The 25775-nt window shown below is 36.5% G+C and overlaps 1 protein-coding gene and 1 non-coding gene across 3 annotated transcripts in view; one reads left to right on the forward strand and one right to left on the reverse strand.

Annotated features, from left to right (window-relative positions):
* LOC131437518 (plastin-1) overlaps positions 1-25775 on the reverse strand; it is an 82867-nt gene that overhangs the window by 45391 nt on the left and 11701 nt on the right. The window lies entirely within an intron of this gene.
* On the forward strand, positions 6717-6859 carry Trnal-caa (transfer RNA leucine (anticodon CAA)). The gene is made up of 2 exons: positions 6717-6754; positions 6815-6859. It is a non-coding gene; the product is annotated as a tRNA-Leu (tRNA).

Below are 25775 nucleotides of genomic sequence, written 5' to 3' on the forward strand. Positions count from 1 at the left end.
TTTTCGATACCATTTTTGTAGTACGATTTGTTCTTTGCCTCAAAATAGGCCTCAGTTTCAGCGATTACCTCTTCATTGCTTCTAAATATTTTACCAGCGAACATTCTGTTGAGGTCTGAGAACAGGAAAAAGTCACTGGGGGGAAAATCTGGAGAATACGGTGGATGAGGGAGCAATTCGAAGCCCAATTCGTTCAATTTCAGCATGGTTTTCATCGACTTGTGACACGGTGCATTGTCTTGATGAAACAAAACTTTTTTCTTCTTCAAATGAGACCGTTTTTTTAAAAATTTCGTCCTTCAAACGCTCTAATAACGCTATATAATAGTCACTGTTGATGGTTTTTCCCTTTTCATGGTAGTCGATGAAAATTATACCATGCGAATCCCAAAATACAGACGCCATAACCTTACCGGCCGATTGTTGAGTCTTTCCACGCTTTGGGTTCGGTTCATCGCGTGCAGTCCACTCAGCTGACTGTCTATTGGACTCCGGAGTGAAGTGATAGAGCCATGTTTCGTCCATTGTTATATATCGACGAAAAAATCGGTTTTATTTCGATATAACCGCTCCAAACACTACTCAGAATCATCAATTCGTTGTTGTTTCTTGATCGATTGTGAGCTCACGCGGCACCCACTATCTCGATCAACTTCACTTTACGGTTATTGAAAATAATTTTGTGGATTTTTTTCACGTTTTCATCGGTAACAGCCTCTTTTGGACGTCCACTGCGTTCATCGTCTTCGGTGCTCATATGACCCGTACGAAATTTTGCAAACCACTTACGAATTGTTGCTTCGCCCGGTGCAGAGTCTGGATAACACTCATCAAGCCATTTTTTGGTATCGGCGGTACTTTTTTTCATCAAAAAGTAGTGTTTCATCAACACATGAAATTCCGAAACGGTAGGATGGCACAGAAATCCTAACACAAATTCGTCTTCGCCATTTTTTACACTACCGGAACTATAAATGCAGAAATCTATCGTTCTGAGTTCTCCAGAAGAGATTGCTGCCTTTATATAAGAAGCATAGTACACCTCGACTGTTTTGGCGTCGGCACTCTCAATCAAAATTTGTGGATAGCTTATTTTCGATACACTCCTTAGCTTCTTTCAACACAAGCATACACTCAAAGTCTGTCCAATGGACACTGAGAAGAAGTGTGCTTTCCTTTTTGTATGGATCCCACCGAATGCATCCGCAGTGTAGGAATGCAATTTACGCACTGGTGTATTACTCTAGTGAAATGCCATCACTGGATGGAAACCATAAAACCAATTATTAACAGTGTCTGATAAGACAAAAAATTTAATTTCTCATGTAATACAATTTAATTTAAAATCATTAGATGTAACACATGGATTAATAAGTCCCGAGACTAACAATGGAAACAACATTTTTTTTGCAAAATTTTTTTTTATTCATCAACATAATCACCTTTTAGGGTGATACAATGGTTTCAACGTTTTTTCAATTTTTCAATACCATGTTTATAAAAAAATTTATCTTTCGCTTCAAAATAAGCTTCAGTTTCAGCGATGACCTCCTCATTTGAGCCAAATCTTTTTCCCTGGAGCATTTTTTTAAGATCAGCAAAGAGCCAGTAGTCACTGGGGGCTAAATCTGGCGAGTATGGGGGGTGGGGAAGCAGATCAAAGCCCAATTCGTTCAATTTCGCCATTGTTTTCATCGACTTGTGGGAGGGTTCATTTTGTTCAATCGAAAGCAATCGCGGCACCCACTTGGAAAAAACCTTTTTCATGCTCAATTTTTCATGAAGGATAGTAAATACACTTCCGTATGATATCTGTGTCATCTCAGCAATCTCACGGAGCTTCACTTCACTTCACTTCACTCACATTTTCCGGTGTAACGGCTTCCACAGGTCTACCCGAGCGTTCCGCGTCTTTTGTGTCGGTACGACCACGTTTAAATTCGGCGAACCACCGACAAATCGTTGCTTTTGATGGACAAGAGTCCGGATAACATTTTTCAATCCATTGTTTCGCTTGCACGGTGTTTTTACCCATTAAAAAACAATGTTTTATCAAAACACGAAATTCGGTTTTTTTCATTTTTTAAACAAACTACAAAACGACTTTACTCCAACCTCGATAACTCAGCTGTTTCTGGTCGAATCGACATAAAATTTTGACCCGTTTCAAGCAAAGGTTAGTACTCTAGAAAGACGTGGTTACTGGTTTACTACGAGCGCCATCTCTGCTTTAGTCTCGGGACTTATTGATCCATGTGTTACATACCTTATGATCAAAAATCAACCGGAATTTTCATTTACACATTCTGTCAAATTTTGACGCATATCGAACGATTAGTTTTTGTTTGGCGTCTATACAAAGAAGTTGAAAAATTTTCGTGTGGCGATTTTCATAATGGATGGTTTCGACTCGCCTTCGAAGCGCCATTCGGTCGATTGTTGTGCGGTTTAGACGTCATATTCATAGATCCACACCTCATCACCAGTTATGATGCATTCGATGAATGTGGGGTCACTATCTGCATTGGAAATCACCTCTTTGTCCACATCAACACGACGCTGTTTTTGAATGAAATTCAGCTTTTTTGGCACCAGCCGAAAGGCGACGCGTTTCAAACCCGTTTCAGTTTCAGTTAAAATGTGTTCGGCTGATTCATAAGAGATGCCCAACAACACATGCTTCGCCGATTCAATGTTTTCTTCAGTAACAGATGTTGTTGGGCAACCAGGGATCTCATCATGATCCAAGCTTGTACGACCACCTTTGAAGCGTTTATACCACTCGTATGCCTGTGTTTCTCCTCACCAAAGGCCTTTTCTAACATTTTAAACGTTTCGGAATACTTAAATCCATTTGCGACACAAAATTTGATGCACGCACGTTGTTCTAAATTTTCATCCATTATAAAAATCGCCACACGAAAATTTTTCAACTTCTTTGTATAGACGCCAAACAAAAACTAATCGTACGATATGCGATATCAAAATTTGACAGAATGTGTATAAAAGTGTTGCCAACGTTGAGAGAATAAAAGTTTACCGATTGGACAAACGCGGAAATTTTAAAATGAAAATTCCGGTTCTTTTTTTATCATAAGGTATACCTAAGATTTAACAAACCGTATCCAGCATGTTTACGAAATGCTTCCATGAGTTCTTGCGATTTTTTCATGATGAACTATCCGCTGGTTTTTAGTCAGTTTTATTTCCAAATAGCCCAACTAATTTATCTTCTATGATAAATCCTTCTAAAATTGATCTAATTCTAGCAGATTAAGTCAGATAAAGAACTGACTTTGATTCAAATTGTCTAGCAATAACATTCAGGGTTTCAAATTAAGCAATGATTAGATCAATTAGTTATATATTCTACCACATTAGAACCAATCGGCTGGGATACAGATCTCATATCGAAAACAATGTAAACCCTGCAATTGATATGGGAAATATCGGCTATACATAATTTAAATCATTGTACTATTGAATGTAAGAGTCTATCAGTTCCATAGGCTCAAATTAAATTCAATTCTCCTTCATCTACATCAATATCAAAGTTCTTGTAATCCTACTATGGATCTTTCAAAGAAAATTAAACATAGATTCACTCATCAAATCAATACATATTCAAAATCTTTTTAAGATTTTATACTTGTCGTCAGAAGTGAATTTCAGCTCTCAATTTCGTGTGTTGATGAAACACTACTTTTTGATGAAAAAAAGTGCCGCCGGTACCAAAAAATGGCTTGATGAGTGTTATCCAGATTCTGCACCGGGCGAAGCAACAATTCGTAAGTGGTTTGCAAAATTTCGTACTGGTCATGTGAGCACCGAAGACGATGAACGCAGTGGACGTCCAAAAGAGGCTGTCACCGATGAAAACGTTAAAAAAATCCACAAAATGATTTTCAATGACCGTAAAGTGAAGTTGATCGAGATAGCTGACACCCTAAAGATATCAAAGGAACGTGTTGGACATATTATTCACGAATATTTCGATATGAGAAAGCTTTGTGCAAAATGGGTGCCGCGTGAGCTCACAATCGATCAAAAACAACAACGAATTGATGATTCTGAGCAGTGTTTGGAGCTGTTATATCTAAATAAAACTGATTTTTTCGTCGATATATAACAATGGACGAAACATGGCTCCATAACTTCACTCCGGAGTCCAATCGACAGTCAGCTGAGTGGACTGCACGCGATGAACTGAACCCAAAGCGTGGAACAATCGACCGGTAAGGTTATGGCGTCTGTTTTTTTTTGGATTCGCATGGTATAATTTTTATATGACTAGTGACTAGTGACTATTATATAGCGTTATTAGAGCGTTTGAAGGACGAAATTTCAAAACAACGGCCTCATTTGAAGAAGAAAAAAGTTTTGTTTCATCAAGACAATGCACCGTCTCACAAGTCGATGAAAACCATGCTGAAATTGAACGAATTGGGCTTCGAATTGCTCCCTTATCCACCGTATTCTCCAGATTTGGTCCCCAGTGACTTTTTCCTGTTCTCAGACCTCAAGAGAATGCTCGCTGGTAAAAAATTTAGAAGCAATGAAGAGGTAATCGCTGAAACTGAGGCCTATTTTGACGCAAAGGACAAATCGTACTACAAAAATGGTATCGAAAAGTTGGAAGATAGCTATAATCGCTGTATCGCCTCTGATGGCAATTATGTTGAATAATAAAAACGAATTTTGGCAAAAAAATGTGTGTTTCTATTAAACGATACGAACTTTTCAGCCGAACTGTTAAAAAATCTTACTTTTGCGAATTTAGATTTTTTAATTCTAATTCCCTTAATAATAATAAAATATTTGTTGAAATGGCTATTTTTTTAGTAGAATTCACCAATTAAACGTGCTGTCATTTCATAGCTAAGCCACATTTCATACCCATTCAACTAATTTTTTAGTTGAATTAGAGAAATAAAACGTTGTTTTCAACCAACATAAATGATTGAATTGGTTTCTGCAATTTGCAGCTATATGGCGCTCTGTCATCGAAAAAACTTTAACACCGTAATGACTACTAGCCAGTAGATGGCACACTACGACCGAAAAAAATTTCGGATGTCTTTTCTATATTGGCAGGTATAAATACGACGTTGTATTGGAGAAATAGACATAAGCGAAACATAAACTTCTTTTTGATTTTTTTTTCTAAATCGCTGTTTTCTTCATTCGACATCGCGAAATCGACTCTCTCACTGAAAACTTTAAGCACTCGGAAAACAAAAACCGAATACAAGTCGTACACCGGACGGCGTAGCCCGGAAGGTTGGGAATTCGCAAAAATTCTGAATAAATACACTTTCCGCTAACAGTTTACGTCATTTTTACATATCGGTTTAGAAATTTATATATGGATAAATCGTAACACATGCGAAAAACATCTAAACAATTTGCAAGCAGTTTCAACAAGACTGTCCCTTTTAGCTTTTTAATGGATTGTTTTGCTTTGACACTTCTCATGAGTTTTTGGTTAATAAACTTGTTAATAAAACCAATTTCATTTTTGTTTTCTTTGTGCTGTCCTTCAGCAATGATAGTGATAGATGAATAGAAACAAATTCTCTGATTTGTATAACAAAATTAGTTGTCAATGAGAATTTCGTGTTGGATTGAAATATTGCTGGTTTGTGTACAGGATTTTCGCCACTTGAACACATTCCTAAAAATAAGAGTTTTTTTCAGCAAATTAAATTCTCAATTTTAACTAATTTCATAGTTATTTTGGAAATTTTGTTGTGATAATAACTAATTCAAAAACAGTAATACGAATTAGGCGCAGAGCTAATTTCGGTCGTTCCGTGTATTGTCTCAAAATGACATTACTGAGATAAATTATGAAAATTAAAAACATGAAGGCTCCTAAGAATATTTAAAAATTAGGTATTATTTTATACTTTTCACTAGTTGAAAAAAAAAATGATACTAACAATTGTTACTCATCATTGAGCTTGTAATATTTCTCCCGGTTTTTATTTTAATTCCCGAGTTTTTCTCGGTAAAATCAAATTCCCGACTTTTTCCCAGTTTTCGATTCTAATCTCTGAGTTATATAACAAGACACATAGTACAAGTGAAGTAGATAAGTCTGTCAGAACCTCAAACTGACCACTCCCTTTCTGAGAACAAGTTTTCTAGGTTAAATTGAAGCGATCATTCAGGAAACAAGCAAACATAAATCGGCCACATTTGGCATAGTTCCAACTAACGACCTTGTCTTCGGAGCAGTCCTCTTGTAGCCTGTGGGATGTTTGGGAGTTACCGAACAACAAGTTCGAAACGGGTTTTTGGCGTGATGGAATTCGATATGGCCGTTGCTGTGCTACCATTCGTCTGCCACCAATAGTTGGTTCCCCTTAAACGATGTAACATTCAAGCGTTAGACCATAATGTTATTGTCTAATGTCAGCTAATGGTACACCGACGACCGACCGACCGGCTGTCGGTGTCTATTTAATAGTTAGTTAATTAGCAGCATGTTTGTCTGCCTTGCAAACAAACCAGCAAGCAAGCAAGTACCGTTTCTCGTTACGTTGACTCGAGGGTTGTTATCGAGCGGTTTTTATATGCTTGAGCACGACGACGATGACGGTGGTACCCGCTAATATACTTTATTTATATTGCCGTTCCGACAAACTGATAAGCCAAAACAGATACGGCAAGCACGTTGGTTTGTCGATTGGTGGTTGAACGCACCACAACATGTCAGGATGGCCGAGCGGTCTAAGGCGCCAGACTCAAGAGAAATCTTGTCTGTGAAGAGCAGATACTTCTTCAAAAAATTAAATATGATTTGTGAGCATTCTGGTCCTCTCTGAGGGCGTGGGTTCGAATCCCACTTCTGACAGAATATTTTTTTCAATTTTTACTTGCTTGGTTCGAAGAAACCAAACACGCTGTCGCCGATAGATGATGATGATTGATTGTAGGAACGATACGACTTTGATTGCATACTACTACTACTACTACTGACTACTTACTGAAGAAGGGCATCTGTTTTCAGTTTGTTTTTTTTTTTATTGCTTTACCGCGCCGTTCTAAGAGAGCTACTCTTTGTTCTCGATGGTTTTATTTTTATAGTTTTTGTTATGTCGTCGTCGTCGGCAGTATAAATCACATTCTTGGGAGTGCACCATATTACGACTGATTGACTGCAGTCGTATAGAAAGGGGGGGGGGGGGGGGAGAACTCTACGATGAAACACACTCGGCCCCATAAACGAACGTCATGAGTCACGAAATCGCAATCTCAGAGCCACGTCATTCGCACTAATCGGGAGACCTGATCGTATTCGAATAGTGTCGTGAGGTCGAGAGGCAGTTTTCGAGAAAGGTGTTGGTTGAATCATTACCTCAAGCTTTCCAAGCCGCGGAAAGTATTCACTTGTCACCGGGGGTTGGCTTTCAATGTCAGTTATTGATGACTCATGAAGTGATCGAGTCATGTTTGCTCTTCGAACTGACTTATCACAGAACAACCATGCTACAGGGCATGACATCATCATGTGCTTTTGCAATTCGTGTCAAGTGATAACTACTGTAGATCGAAATCTAAAGCTCGATTCACACGATCCATTCTGGAAATCGACACCAGTACAGAATGTTTTGGTTGTTGACCAGAGCTGATGTATCGTTTGAATCGTGCTTAAGCAAAAAAAAAAAAACCAAGGACATCCGCCCCGACCATTGACTTCCTAACGTACACACAACGTCTCCAGTAAATTTGTCTTCATCTTCTTTAAACGATGTCCATTGCAACCGGAGAAGAGACAGCCAGAAAGAACTCGACCGATGATTGACACTCCTACGAATGAATGTTATCAACAACCTGCCACAAGGGAAAGGAATCGATTCATTTTATCTGAAGAAGCTAATATACGTTGATGACAAACACAAACCGTGCCAAGGGAATCGTATTGATATAATGATAATAATATTAAAAAAGAATGCGCAATACACTTTGCAAGGCTAGTCATGAGCTGCAGTCGTGCACCGGGAGGGAGGCGTTTGAAAATGTTGCAACTGAACTGAAACTAAGTGATACAACTTTTAGAATGATATCCCTTCTTCTGGCACAATCGCACAATCCAATCGGAAATTGGATCTGATCCAACTGGGTTAGGCAATTACTCGAAGTGGGTGGCTGGCAGTAGCCCCGACCGCATGGTTCCGATTCCAGGTGGAAAACCACAAAAAAAACGGTGCCTTTAATATTACGAGTACTTGTGCAGGCTGGTATGCAGTTTGCAGGTTATCTGATTCAAAATTATTGTCTTTAGATTTCTACGAAATTTTCTAATTACTATTTTTATGTAATAATCGGGGGTTCGTCAACCGAACCACAGCGTTAAAAAAAGCTTACGTAATTTGGAATTTGTTACGTAAAATAAGTTGACGTTATTTGGGATTTCCAACGCAAAAATGTTTATCTTATGTGCATTGTTGCAAATAATGCAAAGAAAACTTTTGGAACAAAAATAATCAGTATGTGCCATAAAAGAATGGCATAATTTGTACTCCCAATACTTGAAACTGTTAAAAAATCTACTTGAAACTGATCGAAAAAATACTAGAAATTGCTAAAAAATACTACTCAAAAAAGATTCATAAGGATGCTCGGAACACTACTCAGAAATGCTCGATAAACATCTCGAAGAATTGCTCGAAACTGGTTGAAATTGTTCGAAAAATTACTTGAAACTGCTCAGAAACTACTCGAAGTATTGCTAGAAAAACTGATCGAAGAACTACTTGAAACTACTGTAAAAACGATTAAAAAAATAGAAACTGCTTGAAAAACTACTCCAGGCATCCTTAAAAACTGCTTGAAAAACTACTTGAAACTATTCAAAAATCCTTTTGAAGCTGGTGGAAAAGCTACTCAGATATGCTCAAAAAATAATTTGACGAACTACTTGAAACTGCTCAAAAGTCTACGTGAAACTTGTCGAAAAACTACTCGAAATTACTGGAAAGGTTACTCGAAGCTGTTCTAAAAACTACTTGAAACTACTAGTACACTACTCGAAAAATTACTCGCAACATCTTTCGAAACTCCTTGAAAAACTAATTCTCTAAAAGTCAAATACCAATTCAAACTGCTCTTAAAACTACTCGAAAAATTACTCATAAAAATTTGAAACAAAAGTTGAACAAATAACTCGTCATAAATCTACTTGAAACTGCTCGAAAACTACTTCCAATATCGCTAATAAATGCTTGAAAGCACTCAGAAGCTACTCGAAGTATTGCTAGAAAAACTGATCGAAAAACTACTTGAAACTGCTCTAAAAACGATTTAAAAAATCGAAACTGCTTCAAAAACTACTCCAAACATCCTTAAAAACAACTTGAAAGTATACTTAAAACTGCTCAAAAATCCGTTTTGCAAATGGTCGAAAAACTAGTCGAAACTGCTCAAATACCAATTCGGAAATAACTCGAAGAAATGCTTGAAAAAATTTGAAAAACTGTTTAAAAATCTACGAGAGATTTGTCGAAGCACTCCTCGAAACTGTTCAACAAACTAGTGGGAACGGCTGGAAAACTACTCGAAAAATCACTCGAAGCGTCTGCGAAATTTACAAAATAAACTGAAAAACTGCTCGAAAAAGTACTTGGAACTGCTCCAAAATCCTTTTGAAACTGATCGAAAAACTACTAGAAAATTCTCGAAAAACAACTCAAAAATAATTGAGCAATTTAAAAAAAAATTTAAATCTAGGTGAAACTAGACGAAAAACTGCTAAAAAATGCTTGAAAAACTATTCGAAACTGCTTAAATGCCAATTCGGAAATATTTCAAAGAAATGTTAAAAAAAAAACTTGAAAAACTGTTCAAAAATCTACGAGAGATTTGTCGAAGAACTCCTCGAAACTGCTCGAAATTGTTCAACAAACTACTTGAAACTGCTGGAAAACTACTCGAAAAAGTACTTGGAACTGCTCCAAAATCCTTTTGAAACTGATCGAAAAACTACTCAAAAATAGTTCGACGAATTGCTTGAAGTCTACGTGAAACTCGACGAAAAACTGCTAAAAAATTCTTGAAAAACTTCCCGAAACTGCTCAAATACCAACTCGGAAATAACTCGAAGAAATGCTTGAAAAAACTTGAAAAACTGTTTAAAAATCTACGAGAGATTTGTCGAAGAACTGCTCGAAATTGTTCAATAAACTACTTGAAACTGCTAAAAACCTACTCGAAAAATCGCTCGAAGCATCTGCTAAATTAACAAAAAACTGAAAAATTGCTCGAAAAAGTACTTGGAACTGCTCCAAAATCATTTTGAAACTGATCGAAAAACTACTAGAAAATGTTCGAAAAACAACTCAAAAATAATTGAGCAATTTAAAAAACTTTTTTAAATCTAGGTGAAACTAGACGAATAACTGCTAAAAAATTCTTGAAAAACTACTCGAAACTTCTTAAATGCCAATTCGGAAATATTTCGAAGAAATACTTGAAAAAACCTGAAAAACTGTTTAAAAATCTACGAGAGATTTGTTGAAACTGCTGAAAAACTACTCGAAAAAATACTTGGAACTGCTCCAAAATCCTTTTGAAACTGATCGAAAAACTACTAGAAACAACTCAAAAATAATTAGACGAATTGCTTGAGCAATTTAAAAAACTGTTTGAAGTCTACGTGAAACTCGACGAAAAACTGCTAAAAAATCCTTGAAAAACTACTCGAAACTGCTCAGATACCAACTCGGAAATAACTCGAAGAAATGCTTGAAAAAACTTGAAAAACTGTTTAAAAATCTACGAGAGATTTGTCGAAGAAATCCTCGAAACTGCTCGAAATTGTTCAACAAATTACTTGAAACTGCTGAAAAACTACTCGAAAATCGCTCGAAGCGTCTGCGAAATTAACAAAAAAACTGAAAAACTGCTCGAAAAAGTACTTGGAACTGCTCCAAAATCCTTTTGAAACTGATCGAAAAACTACTAGAAACTGCTCGAAAAACAACTCAAAAATAATTCGAAGAATTGCTTGAGTAATTTAAAAAACTTTTTGAAATCTACGTGAAACTAGACGAAAAACTGCTAAAAAATTCTTGATAAACTACTCGAAACTCCTGCTAAAAAACAATTCGAACAATCGTTCGAAACATCTCTCGAAACTGCTTAAAATTCCTGGAAAAACTCAAAAAATAATTCATAAACAATTTGATGAAATGTTCAAAAAATAACTTGTCAAAAATCTATTTGAAACTGTTGAAAAACTAAACTTTACTAACTCGGAGACTTAAAATTGTTCGAAAAACTACTTGAAGCTGCTCTAAAAATTACTCAAATTTGCTCAAAAACCAATTTTGAAATAACTCGAAAAAATGCTTGCAAAACTCTAAGAACTACTTGAAACTGATCAATAACTACTCAAAAATGTTCGATAAACATCTCGAAGAATTGCTCGAAACTGCTTGAAATTGTTTGAAAATTTACTTTAAACTGCTCAAAAACTACTCGAAGTATTGCTAGAAAAACTGATCGAAAAACTATTTGATACTACTCTAGTAACGATTTGAAAAAATCGAAACTTCTTGAAAACAACTTGAAAAATTACTTTGAACTGTTCAAAAATCCTTTTGAAGATGGTCGAAAATCTCTTCAAAACTACATAAAAATGCGATCAAAAAATAACTTGAAGAACTACTGCTAAAAAATCTACGAGAAACTAGTCGAAAAACTACTTGAAACTACTTGGAAAGCTACTTAGAACTACTCGAAAAATTACTTATAAACAATTCGAAACAAAGAAACGTTCAAAAAATAACTGCTTAAAATTAATTCGAAAAACTTGAAACTGCTCAAAAATAGAGTCGAAAAACCACTCGAAACTACTAGAAAAGCTATTCAAAACTCCTCTAAAATCTACTTGAAACTGCTCCAAAAACTACATCAAAATAACTAAGAAATGTTCGAAAAACGACTTGAAATTGCTCAAAAACTACTCGAAAGCCTTCTTAAAATTGCATGAAAAAACTTTAAACTAACTCGACAAATTGTTCGAGAATGCTTGAAACTATTTGAAAAATTACTTAAAACTGCTCAAACACAAACTCAAAATAACTCGGAAAATGTTCGAAAAACTAAGAATCGTTCAGAAATCTATTTGAAGCTGATCGAACTACTCAAAAGTACTATAAACTATTAAAAAAACAAAAAAAAACTGATCGAAAAACTACTTGAAACTTGGAAAACTTGAACTACTTGAGCCTACTCAAATGTCAACGTAAAACTAGTCGAAAAACTACTTGAAACTGGTAGAAAACTCGAAAAATCCCTCGAAACTGCTAAAGTTATTGGAAAAACTACTCAAAACTACTCGAAAAATTACAAAAAATAATTGCTCAAAAATTTGCTCGAAAACTACTTGAAACTCGCCTAAAACTACTTGAAACTGCTGGATAATGAAACAAATTTTGAAGCGCTCGAAACTACTCAAATTGTTCCAAAAATTTAGAAAAATTGAACGAAAAACTACTTGAAACTACTCCAAAAATCATTTAATAATAATTCGAAACTGCTTGAAAAACTACTCGAAGCAATCTGAAAAACTGCTCAAAAATCCTTTTGAAACTGATCGAAAAAAAACTCGAAACTACTGAAAAACAGCTCGAAGAAATGCTTGAAAACTTGTAACTTGTAGTTTTTAGCGTAGTAGTTCTATTTGACACGACTTGAAAACTGCTCAAAAATCTACTTGAAACTGCTCGAAAACTATTTGAATATAACTCTAAGACATATTCGAAAAACAACTTCAACTGCTCGAAACTGTTTGATTCTGCTAAAAAAAACTACTTGCAACTCATCTAAAAACTACTTGAAACTGCAAACCACACGAAGAAAAAACCGAAATAAGTACTCAAAACTACTCAAAAGTCTACTAAATTGCATGAAAAAGTACACTTTAAACTAACTTGAAGAATTGTTCTAGACTGCTTGAAATTGTTTTAAAAACTAATTGAAACTGCTCTAAAAACTACTCGAAACTGCCCAAAAAATCAACTCAAAAATCACTCGAAGGAATGCTCGGGAAACTTTAAGAATTGCTAGAAATCCGTTTGAAATTGGTCGAAAAATTACTCGAAAAAATTAATCAAAAAAGATACATAAGGAAGTTAGGTAAATTACTCAAAACTGCTCGATAAACATCTCGAAGAATTGGTCGACACTGCTTGAAAACTACTTGAAAGTGCTCGAAAACTACTCTAGAAAAACTAATCGAAAAATTTTTTGAAATTGCTCTAAAACTTGCTTGAAAACTGCTGCTCGAAAATTTCTGTCGAAAAAATACTCCAAACTGCTAAAAAATAACTTGAAAAAATGCGTGAAAAACTTAAAGAACTACTTGAAACTGTTCAAACATCTACGTGAAACTACTTGAAAAGCTACTTGAAATTGCTCTAAAAACAACTTCAAACTGCTAGAAAACTATTCGAAAAATCACTCGAAGCATCTTTCGAAACTGCCTCAAATTCCTGGAAAAAAACTATTTAAAACTACTCGAAAAATTACTCATAAAAAAACGAAGAAATGTTGAAAAAATAACCACTCAAAAATCTATTCGAAACTGCTCGAAAGCTACTAAAAACTACTCCAAAACTACTTTTAAAAAAATGCTCGAAAACCAACTCGAAGAACTGATCAAAACTGCTTGAATTACTCAAAAAACTATTTGAAACTTTTCTTTACGTTTCGTCTTAGACTCGTCAGTGCAGAGCAGCTCAAATTGAACTGCTTATTGCAAACTTAAACAGTTCAACTTGAACCGCTAATTTGAAACTGCTAGAAAAACTACTTAAAATAGCACGAAAAAATACTTAGGATATGTTCTTCCCAAACAGTTTGATTTTAGTTTTTTGTGAGGAGATTTCACAGAATATTCTTGTTGCTCAAAATGGCGGAAAGTATCGAATGCTACACTGAAAAAATAAAAACGATTTTAAAAATTCAAAATCTACAGAAAACGCAATTTTTAATTAGAGTGCGATTTTGTCCCAAGATAGTCATTACCAACCACTCATACCGTTTGAAAAAATGTCCATCGTTGGACGTTCGAACAGAAGAAGAAGAAGAAGAAATATGTCCAAATTCCGTATAGAAGGATTTCAAGTGACTTTGGTTGTAGATGTTTGTAGATTAGCGTTTTTAGTTTGTAGCACTTTAGCGTTTAGTTTGTAGCACTCGAAAATGGCAACGAAACGAATTCGGTTGCATACCGGCCTGCTATCGGAACGGATAGTTACAATTAAAAAAAACACCGTGCACCAAACTACCTTTATGCAATCGTTATCCAATTTTTCAGTATGTTGCAACCCATGTATATGACACATAAGTTCGTCATTGACTCCTGCCTAATGATGATGTAATTTGAGATGCAAAGCGTTCGTTTGAATGCTTACAAGTTTCGACACTGCACATAATACCTTCTTTCATAGAAATGGTTGAAATAAAAAATTAAAATGCAACGTAATGAGAAGTGCTGGTTAGACTACTAGCTTCAGGAAATTGCCGTCCAATGTGATCGTCGCAGATCACCATGGGTGGTGATGGAGAGATGTTATGTCAAACGCGGGCCCAATCGGACTTGGCTAGGGGTACAATTTTGTTCCAGTGAGAAAGAGAAAGAAGAATGGTGAAATATCCACTAGCGGGGACACACGTACAACCACCACCATCACCACCACAACAAGGAAGTCACCGTAAAACAAAACAAACAAATAACCCGTTCTTGGTTGGATCTCCGCGTCACGGCAACCATTGCCAATGTTGGTAAATGTATTTGATGGCAAAATGGCTTACGTTGTCTGAAGTTTCCCTCTTGCACAAGATCCGATCCGGTACGGTGTGGTTTTGTCAACGACGTAATTGACAGCATCGAAAATAGTATACCACCATTAGAGCTGTGGGTTGATGTAAACAAACAATAGCCCGTAAGTTGTGTCAAGGTTACTTAGGTACCGCTGAAAAGCCTCTTTCAGCACGCGAAGGAATGCAGAATGCGCAGTAGATTTTTTTTGTTCTCTCCTTTGTCGTCAATCAGTAGGCTGTTTTGGGACCGTGTTTACAATCTATAAAAAGCATGTCTCATATATTATTCATTGATAGTCCCGTATCTAAGCAACTTGTTTAGTGACAGTGCTTGCTGACGTTTCAAAGAAGCTACTTCCAATTATGTGCATATGTTCTAGGGACGAGAAGGCGTTGAGCGGCGTTCGCACAATCAATTTTGATTGATGATAGAGAGTCTTTGGACGGGTTTGATTGTAATTTATTCATCGAAAATCAACGCACGCCATTGCAATTGAATACGAGGCCCCGGGGTGAACCCTCCTAACTGCGGAAAGTCACAACCAAATTGAACAGCAGTTGATCTATTTTTTATTTTCGTTCATTTGTTTAACCCACACACCATCCAACGATCTGAATTCCGCCAAACCGGAGAAACCATGTCACGAAAACCCAAGGGAAGGTGGTGTTTTGTAAGTGGCAAAACACGAGCCCAGAACCGGTTTGCCGTGTTGCTCTGCTTCGAACCGCAATCGCGCGATTCCGCCAAAACCCGCCACTACCAGAACCGGAGAGAATCAAGCTCACATTTCTGTTATGTACGGGTAGAATCGAACTTTTTGTGTGATTAGCAACTGGTAGAAGTAGGCTTTGCATCACCTACGAACGAAGAATTTGCTAGTTGGCCATACTGGAGTCGTACGTACTTGAATGCTTGGTAGGAACTGGTTTGGCATCTATGTAGAACGATTTGATAATTAAACTTTGAACTGCAATAGGACAAACTTTCGATCGATTTTTTTCCGTTGTGAATTTATTTGTCGAAAAAGTAAAAAGTCTAAAACCAAAGGTGGTTTTCAAACATGACAAACTGTTAGTAAGGTTGTTAGCGCAAATGCACGTACGAGGCATTTCACGTGGATCATAGTAATGTTATTTTTATTGAAGGTCACAACAAGGCCAAACACTGTTTGGCAATCCTTGAACTAAGCAGATGAACTTATTTTGTGAGTTCACATCTTCACTGTACTATGTTAACTTACTTTAAGGTTTGAACTTTCTGAGTTCATATTCACAATTTAGTTTCAGAATAATGTATGGAAAATTATTTGAAATTCTAGATTCTGAAACTTGTATTTCAGGAACTAGATACTTCACTAGAGTTTGGAACTGAATTTAGTACCTTAATTTAAGTTCGGAATTCGTTGGCAGAATTTTGATTCAGTAATTCAGTTTCAGGATTCTGGAACAAAATGTTAGATCTGAACTCCGAATCAAAATTTTCCGACCTGCATGCTGAAATGGAATTCGGAACTTGGGCTCTGGAACTAAATTCGTGAACTAAATTCTTGATTTAGAGTTGGTCGGAATTTAGTTCTTCCAGTTCCTGAATGTCCAGAATTCAGTTTCAGGTGTGGATAAATAAATGGTGGCAAAAAATACGGAACAGTTGTAAATATCGGACACAATTCAAAAATCGGTTCTAACCACTTAAGTATTCCCGAAGAATGACGCGAAATTTTTCCTCTACTGAGTATAATACGACGTGACATCATCATCATTATTTTTCACACTGAAAAACAGCAATTTTTGATATTAATCACGACTCGTTTGATGATGGAAGGCGGAAAAAATTAGGCCCAGACACCTAAAAAAAGGTATACTGAATTGACGCAAGAAAAAACCCATCGATGAAACACGATCAATAATTACTGATATGGGTTTATCGAGCCAAAATGAGATAACAAACCTCTCAGCTCTTGATGGAGAAGTTCATTTGTAGTGGGTTCCTGCTGAAGTGGCCCAAAGCCCACGTTAGAAGGAAAGGGCACTTCATCCGAATCGAGGTCGTTTGAGTGTTGTTTGTTCCCGTATAATACTTTTTTCCAAGGGACGGTTCTATTTAGCTATTGAATATAAATCCTCTGGAGTGGTTTGACATTGACATTCCACTATATAAAAAGTTTCTTCACTATTCAGTGATATAGTTGAGTGAAGTAGAATTTATTTTGTATAAAAACGATTTAGTTAATTCCATTAACCGCTCTGGAAAAAATATTTTACAATTTGATTTTAATCCCTACAATAAACACCTATGCAGTTGCATGATTCGACAAAATGACCTTCACGCTCGTCGAAATGGCTTTCTGGGAACCTACTCTAATCCATGTCTTGGCTGAAAAGTCGGATCTCACAGCATTGCAGGAATTCGGAAAGCTGGTGTTTACAATCAAATCAAATGACTGAAAGATTAAGCTTTAAAAGCTACCGATAGCTACAAGTAAACCTAGACAGATGTGGTTGCTGTAAAAATTGAAAATTCGGATTGAGAATGAAGATGATGGAAACTTGAGATTGAGACTTTGGATAATACTACTTTGTGCAAAACATAATAAGACTTTGTTCATAATTTCAGAATTCTTTATTTATTCTTCCAAATATATTTCGTCCCCCTCAAACTAATACATCCCCCTTCCCGGTCACAATACAATTGTGTCAACATTTTTTTTCCAATCCTTGAAGCAGTCGTTAAAGCCAATTGGTGTCTTCAATTCTCCGGAGCGTTCGTTTTATTTTGTTGAATAGCCAGAAGTCACACGGAGCTAAATCAGGTGAATACGGTGGTTTTTCTTAGGCCGATTCTCGAGCACCAATTACTTGATTTTATTGACGTGTTTATCATCTTGATTTTATTGACGTGTTTATCATCAGTTGATGCCTATGGCCGTCCTGGATGTGATTCGTCGTCAACGCGTTCTCTACCCTCTTTGAACAACTGGTATCAATCAAAAACACTTGCTCGCAACATACAATTATCATCGAAGGCCTTTTGCAACAACATTTTTGCTACACTTCTTTTATAGTTCGATCTCTACAAGCGCGCCTACAGGTTGATGCAATCTACACCGATTTCTCTGCAGCCTTTGACAAAATAAACCACCAAATAGCAGTAGCAAAACTCAATAGACTTGATTTCAGTGGATCGTTGCTAAATTGGCTCGAGTCGTATCTAATTGGTGGCGAAATGTCTGTGAAGATCGGAGACTTTATTACAGTGCCTTTCGCTGTCAACTCTGGAGTCCCTCAAGGCAGTCACTTAGGTCCATTTATATTTTTACTCTACCTCAATGATCTCAACTTCATATTAAAATGCAACAAACTATCCTTCGCAAACGACTTCAAGCTATTTTATTTAGTTAAATGTCAAGAAGACACTATATATTTGCAGTCACAGTTAGACTTATTCACAAACTGGTGACAGGATAATAGAATGGTTTTGAATGCCTCGAAGTGTTCCGTTTTGTCGTTTACTCGTGAACGCTCGCTGATTACCTACGACTATAGCATCTCGCACAATGTACTGAAACGTGAATCTTCCGTGAAAGATTTGGGTATCATTCTTGATTCCAAGCTGGACTCTTGGGTTTCGTCTTTCGTGTTACCAAGAGCTTTACTAATGTATACTGTCGTAAGGCATTTAATTGTGCTCTTGTCCGTTCGACGCTAGAATATGCAGCTGTTGTCTGGGCACCTGACTAACAAATCGACATTGCACGCTTCGAAGCTATCCAGCGTAAATTTGTTAGATTCGCTCTGCGCAACTTACCTTGGAGGGATCCCACTAATCTTCCTAGTTACAAAAATCGTTGTAAGCTTATTGACCTGGATCTGCCATCTGTTCGTAGGTTGCTGATTCATTACAATCACGTATCGATTGCCCCGAGCTTCTGCAATTGATTAATCTGGACATTCATCGACGTCTTCTCATTTTCTCAGAGATGGCTGAACCGATTTTCACAAACTTAGGTTCAAATGAAAGGTCTTATGGCTTCATACAATTTTCTTGAATTTCATTTAGATCCGACTTTCGGCTCCGGAATTACAAGGAAATATGTGAAAATTTATGGAAAAAACTGCAAGGATCAGCCCCACGGGGTTGTTCGAGCCATTGATGTGGAACAAGGCAACCAAAATTTCTAATGATCTTCAATCAAACAGTTCAATCAATCCTCACACGTTTGAATCCGCAATTGCACGAGAGTCTGCCTAGATTTATCTTGATTAGGAACCAACACCGAACATTGTTTGTTTTATAGCCGACGAAATTACACCAATATCCCAAATGTATGCAATTATATCGTTGTAAATACTTGCGATACGGATTTCAGTATTTAAGCTTCTCTTCACCAAGATTGTGTTCAAGTTTTGTATGCAAGCAGTTATTTTTATAGCGTTAAGTTTCTCTACCATTCTGCGATTTCGGTTGAAGCGATAAACTTTTTCTCATTATCAATCGAGTTCATCTTATATAAATTAGAAATTAATCTTAAGCACTCAACATTTACCCTGGGTAGTTGTCAATTTCTCAGGCGAAACGAATATGGAATTTCATCCGAGCTTGCATGAAAACATGATTAGAGCATATGCTCTATATATCGCTTACTCCTTCAAAACCGTCGTCTGTGGCAGGGAAATCCTATATGCCGGAGGTTTTTAGCAGACAAAGTAGGACACTGCTCGCTACTAATTAAAATTTCAATCATTTCTAATTGAAAATACCTGGCTTGATACATTCAAATCGAAACTTAGAAATATTTCCAATCAAATACTGAAAGAACATTAACAATTGATATATAACATACTGAGCTGTAAGTGTTTAAATCCTGACCATATTTCTACGCGTATTTTTCCTTGAGTTTCTGATTTGCACCCCTATATAGGAAATAAAGATGTGTTCCACATTGAAACGCACTCAATTTTTCTCGGAAATTTCTAAACCGATTTTCACAAACTAAGAAGCAAATGAAAAGTCTTAAATTTTTTTAAAAACTCCCCGAAATCCATCCAGATCCAGATCCGACTTCCGGTTCCGATACTACAGTGCGAATAGTGAAAATTTTCAAGTTCATGAGTATTTCCCCACAAGCGATGGCGAAACGAGGTGCACATTTGTATAAAACTTACTGCTAAATTCATCTAGTTGGTAGATCTTGTTAGTTAGTGAATAAATAAAATTACTTTAAGGCCACCAGTCCCCGGTTTCTGCTTCCGAAAGCATTGAAAATAGTGAAGAAAATCTCTAAAAACGGAACTCACTTCGATGTCTCAGCAACGGTTAAGCGGATTTTCACGAATCATGTTTCAAATTAAAGCTCTCATTGTCTTGAAATATACTGCGTGCAATTTCATTCAGATCCGGCTTCCGGTTCCGAAATTATAGGACGATGAGTGCCAAAACATTCAAATCGCCATTCAAAATGACGATGCAAAACGAACGTACTACGCCACGGTACGTGCGGGCTTCGCTCCGTTCGCAGCGTGCTTTGTTCAATTGCGTGTAGCGTGCAGGGTCGCCACATAAAAATTTATATTTTTCAGGTGAAAAAATGTAAGTTTAAAAATTGAAAAGGTTATGTTAGTTCATACCCAAAGAAAGTTTATTTTATTCAAGATTGAGAAAAAAAATGAGCATGAACTTAGCGAGGCACCCCTCACCGATGATAACGCAAATAGGTGAATAATTTGTTGCTAATTAGTTACGGTAATTTTGAATTTGTTGCTCAATTTTTTTTCAATTTTTTTAGTACTTCGCTCAGTTCATATGAAGTTAGCGAAGCCCCCCTCCCAAATATGCTTCAAAACAAATCGAAGCCTAGTAAATAATTTGTTGCTAATTAGTTACGATAATTTTGAATTTGTTACTCATTTTTTTTTAAATTTTTTTGAGTACTACGATAAGTTCATATGAAGTTAGCGAAGCCCCCCTTCCCAATATGCTTCAAAACAAATCGAAGCCTAGTAAATAATTTGTTGCTAATTAGTTACGATAATTTTGAATTTGTTACTCATTTTTTTTAAATTTTTTTGAGTACTACGCTAAGTTCATATGAAGTTAGCTAAGCCACCCTCCCAAATATGAAATTCGGTGAACAAGAGTTTAATGAATTGATTACGGAATCCACGAGAGTAAGAAGAGATAAAAAAGGAAACGAAATTCACGTCATCAATGTTCATTTAAACCACAAGTCTGGACGGAAATTATATCGAAATAAATTTATGATGATCATCGACTACTCAACGGATATCATTTTGGAAGCAGTTACGTTAGTCAGGAGAGACTATCAGGTGGATTTACATGTGCGATTAAATTTTTTCAATCTTATTTCCAATATAAAATTTACGATCAACTTACGACAAAAATGAGATAAATGTTTATCCAGTCCCCTTTTTTTAATTTTTGAGTTGGTATTGCTGATTGGACTGTCAAGCTACCATTAGCAGAAAAACCTGTTTTTTACCACCTAGTGATGTAATGATGCGTTTTCCATGTACATATAATATTGTGGTATTCAGTTCAAAATTTTTCTCTTCGATTTTTGAAAGAAACCAAGAGATTGTTTGTGCATAACATACAGAATAAAACAGTGCTTTGATTGCCTAAGTCATCCTTAAGAAAACGAAGTGGGTTTACTATTATATGCACTTCCGGCACAGGAACCCAAGAACCGGTATGATCAAAGTCGGTTCGTACGGCCACTAACTAACATGACACAAAAACTCTACTAGTACGCACTCTAAATTACGATTTAAATGTTTGTTGCATCCGAAAATATTTTAAGTGACGGTGTACAATATTGAACACACTTCATCCTAGAACTCCGGAACCGGAAGTCGGATCCGGCTGAAATTCAGGAATTCCGTATGGGACCACGAGACCTTTCATCTAAGTTTGTCATTTTGAATCTAAGTTTGTCAAAATCGGTTCAGTCATCTCCGAGAAAACCTAGTGAGATTGTTTGACACATCCACACACACACACGTACACACACACGTACACACACACACACACACACACACACACACACACACACACACACACACACACACACATACACACACACAAAGACATTAAAAAACGCGCACAAACTTTATTTGCGGGAGAAGAATAGTTCATATGAACTTAGCGGAGTACTAAAAAAAATCAAAAAAAAATTGAGCAGCAAATTAAAAATTACCGTAATTAATTAGCAACAAATTATTCCCTGGGCTTCGATTTGTTTTGAAGCATATTATTTGGGAGGGGGGCTTCGTTAGCTTCATATGAACTTAGCGAAGTACTCAAAATTACCGTAACTAATTAGCAACAAATTATTTACTAGGCTTCGGGAAAAGAGGCTTCGCTAACGTCATATGAACTTAGCGAAGTACTCAAAACAATTTGAAAAAAATGAGCAACAAATTCAAAATTACCGTAACTAATTAGCAACAAATTATTTACTAAAAAAATTTAAAAAAATTGAGCAACATATTCAAAATTATCGTAACTAATTAGCAACAAATTATTCACTAGGGTTCAATTTGTTTTGAAGCATATTTGGAAGGGGCCCTTCGCTAACTTCATATAAACTTTGCGAAGTACTAAAAAAAATAAAAAAATAAATTGAGCAGCAAATTCAAAATTATCGTAACTAATTAGCAACAAATTATTCACTGGGCTTCGATTTGTTTTGAAGCATATTTGGGAGGGGGGCATCGCTAACTTCATATGAACTTAGCGAAGTACTAAAAAAAATTTAAAAAAATTGAGCAACAAATTCAAAATTACCGTAACTAATTAGCAACATTTTGCTTTATGATCGGTGATGGGTGCCTCGCTAAGTTCATGTTCATAAAAAAAAATTTAACAGAATCTTTTAGTGATATTTTTGAAAATATAAGTAATATGAGACAGGCATCATCATCATCACACCACTAGGTGGATTAGAAAGGATTTTTCTAATTCACTTTGCAGGAAAAGCTCTCTTTATGTGATTCAATTATAATTAAATTTTGCAAATCCTTTCATGATTTTGTAATTTTTCATTAGAAGTTTTAATGGTGGTAGGCGTCGAATAATACTGTTGTGTACAAGTAGATTGAATGACACACATTGAAATACCGTTTGTTTCGTTTCTTCCAGATATGCAAGTATGCAATGTTGAATGCTTATCAGCCTGGAATATTTCACTTTCTTGCTACCACATTTAAATATGTCTTTCTCTCTGTCTCTCTTATGAGGAATGTAACATAATAACGGCGCCTATTGTTGCTTTTTTTGTGGTGGAGAATCAGAAGAAAAAAAAACCTTCTTGAGTAGAGCATATCTTCCGCCTCTCAGGTGGTCTTTGGTGTGCGAGTGTGTGTGTAGGTGGGTGCTGTCGCAAGTGTCAGTCCCAGTCTCAGTTCGCTCAGTCCGGGAGTTCGCCTTCACTGTTGTCTATCATATCGACTGAATGGTCAGTTTCCATTGTCTCGTTGATTCCAGACAATACGGGCTCGATTCCATGCTTTCATATAGAAAATGGAGCAAAATTTCCATTTCTTAGACTCTCATTAACAACAACAACAACAACAACAACAACAACAACAACAACAACAACGACGACGACATTCTTTCGCCTGTCAGTATTTTTACCTATTAGTGCCTGGGTCACATTAGATTCTAGGCACTAGTTTGCATAGATACGGCAGATACCAACACACTTAATTGACGCTTCCGGCTGTTGGGGAGAAGGCAGCTGCTGTGGCAACAAAAAACTCTAAACAAAAGTTGGAATGGGCAAACAGAATAACAGCCACGTGATCTCCGGAATTCCAGCTGGGCGTTTTCAGCCCTCGATCAAAATTGTTACTTTTTTCCAGGTATTTCGAAATAAAAACAAGTACCAATGGGTGGATCGATCTGGCTTCCAATGGAACAAAAAAAAAATATCACACAGTCGGAATAATTACAGTAAACAGTAAATCTCGTGTTTTGCATCGCAGATAACGAGAAATCTTATCGGCTTCTGAATGCAGTGGTTTGTTTACCAATAACAAATCTAAGAACTAAAAAAATATTGCCTGCTTCGGACGTTCGGTGGGATGCTGATGGCGTGACAAAGATCCGTTCCAGTTTGTAAATAAAGCTGTATCGGCACAATGCACGCGGCGGCGGCGGCGGCCACTGAACGAAGCGAATGATTTTTTTTTCTTCTCCGCTGCGCTCGATTAGACCCCGAGGATCATATATCATGTGGTTGAAGTGGTTGAAGTATTATGGTAAATGCTCTGGTACGGTTTGGTGACTGTCGAAAAATATTAGAATTCGCAATACTAATTTAATTATTCATACAAAACAATTATCAACATCTGATTAACCATGTCCGTCACTTTATGTCAGACCCAAAGCCTGATGATGCATTCGATTCATAAGATTAGAACCGCAAAGCCGTGGGAATTGACTGTTGCTTTTCTGATGACCTCAAATGATAACATTTGAAAGAATTTCAGAATGCACTTTGTTTTTTTTTTAATTGCTAACTTGAAATACTTGATAGTCAATCTTGCTGAGAAATCCTACCGGTCATTTGAAGGTTTCGGTTAACCGGAAACCGTTCTAGGCTGAACGATTCGTCTTCGATTTTTCCAGTGCCTAGCATTACACTGCTAGTGTTACTTAGCAGTTCAAATTGAACCGCTTGGCAGGTTCTAGTGGGGTATCGAACATTTGACTGATTAAAACATTATAGGATTATGAACTTTAAGCCAGAGGTTGGAACCGAAACACCGTGAATTAAAAAATTGTGGGAAAATAAAATTGAAAACCTTTTCAAATTCTAAGTAAAACCGAAATTTATCTTATCAAAAATTATTCATTTCAAAATTCATTATAATATCTACAATAAATATGTGATATGAAAAGAATAATTCTGTCCAACCCAGGAGTGTTATTGTTACAAGACATGAGTGCTATGGAAAATTCCATCATTGAAAAGGGGCTATCAATGGAACCATTAGTTGGAGAAGACTCCCTAATAATGCTATGCGTTCGGACAGAATCTGGGCAAACTTTCCTCGCATAATCCAATATCCATCGGTTCGAGTATTCCTACGTTACGATTGCTCATTGAGGTGTCTCTTGATAAACCTTCCACAACATGTCTCCAATAGCTACATTTCTTGGTCCAAAGTATGCTCTTATAACAGTTCGGCTGAAAAAGTTGTATCGTTTAATAGAAACACACATTTTTTTACCAAAATTCGTTTTTATTATTCAACATAATTGCCATCAGAGGCGACACAGCGATTATAGCGATCTTCCAACTTTTCGATACCATTTTTGTAGTACGATTTGTCCTTTGCCTCAAAATAGGCCTCAGTTTCAGCGATTATCTCTTCATTGCTTCTAAATTTTTACCAGCGAGCATTCTCTTGAGGTCTGAGAACAGGAAAAAGTCACTGGGGGCCAAATCTGGAGAATACGGTGGATGAGGGAGCAATTCGAAGCCCAACTCGTTCAATTTCAGCATGGTTTTCATCGACTTGTGACACGGTGCATTGTCTTAATGAAACAAAACTTTTTTCTTCTTCAAATGAGGCCGTTTTTTTTAAATTTCGTCCTTCGAACGCTCTAATAACGCTATATAATAGTCACTGTTGATGGTTTTTCCCTTTTCAAGGTAGTCGTTGAAAATTATACCGATTAAATTAGGCCGATTGTTGAGTCTTTCCACGCTTTGGGTTCGGTTCATCGCGTGCAGTCCACTCAGCTGACTGTCGATTGGACTCCGGAGTGAAGTAATGGAGCTATGTTTCGTCCATTGTTATATATCGACGAAAAAAAATCGGTTTTATTTCGATATAACAGCTCCAACCACGCCTCAGAATCATCAATTCGTTGTTGTTTTTGATCGATTGTGAGCTCACGCGGCACCCATTTT

The sequence above is a fragment of the Malaya genurostris genome, chromosome 1, assembly GCF_030247185.1.
Source record: "Malaya genurostris strain Urasoe2022 chromosome 1, Malgen_1.1, whole genome shotgun sequence".
Lineage (NCBI taxonomy): Eukaryota > Metazoa > Arthropoda > Insecta > Diptera > Culicidae > Malaya > Malaya genurostris.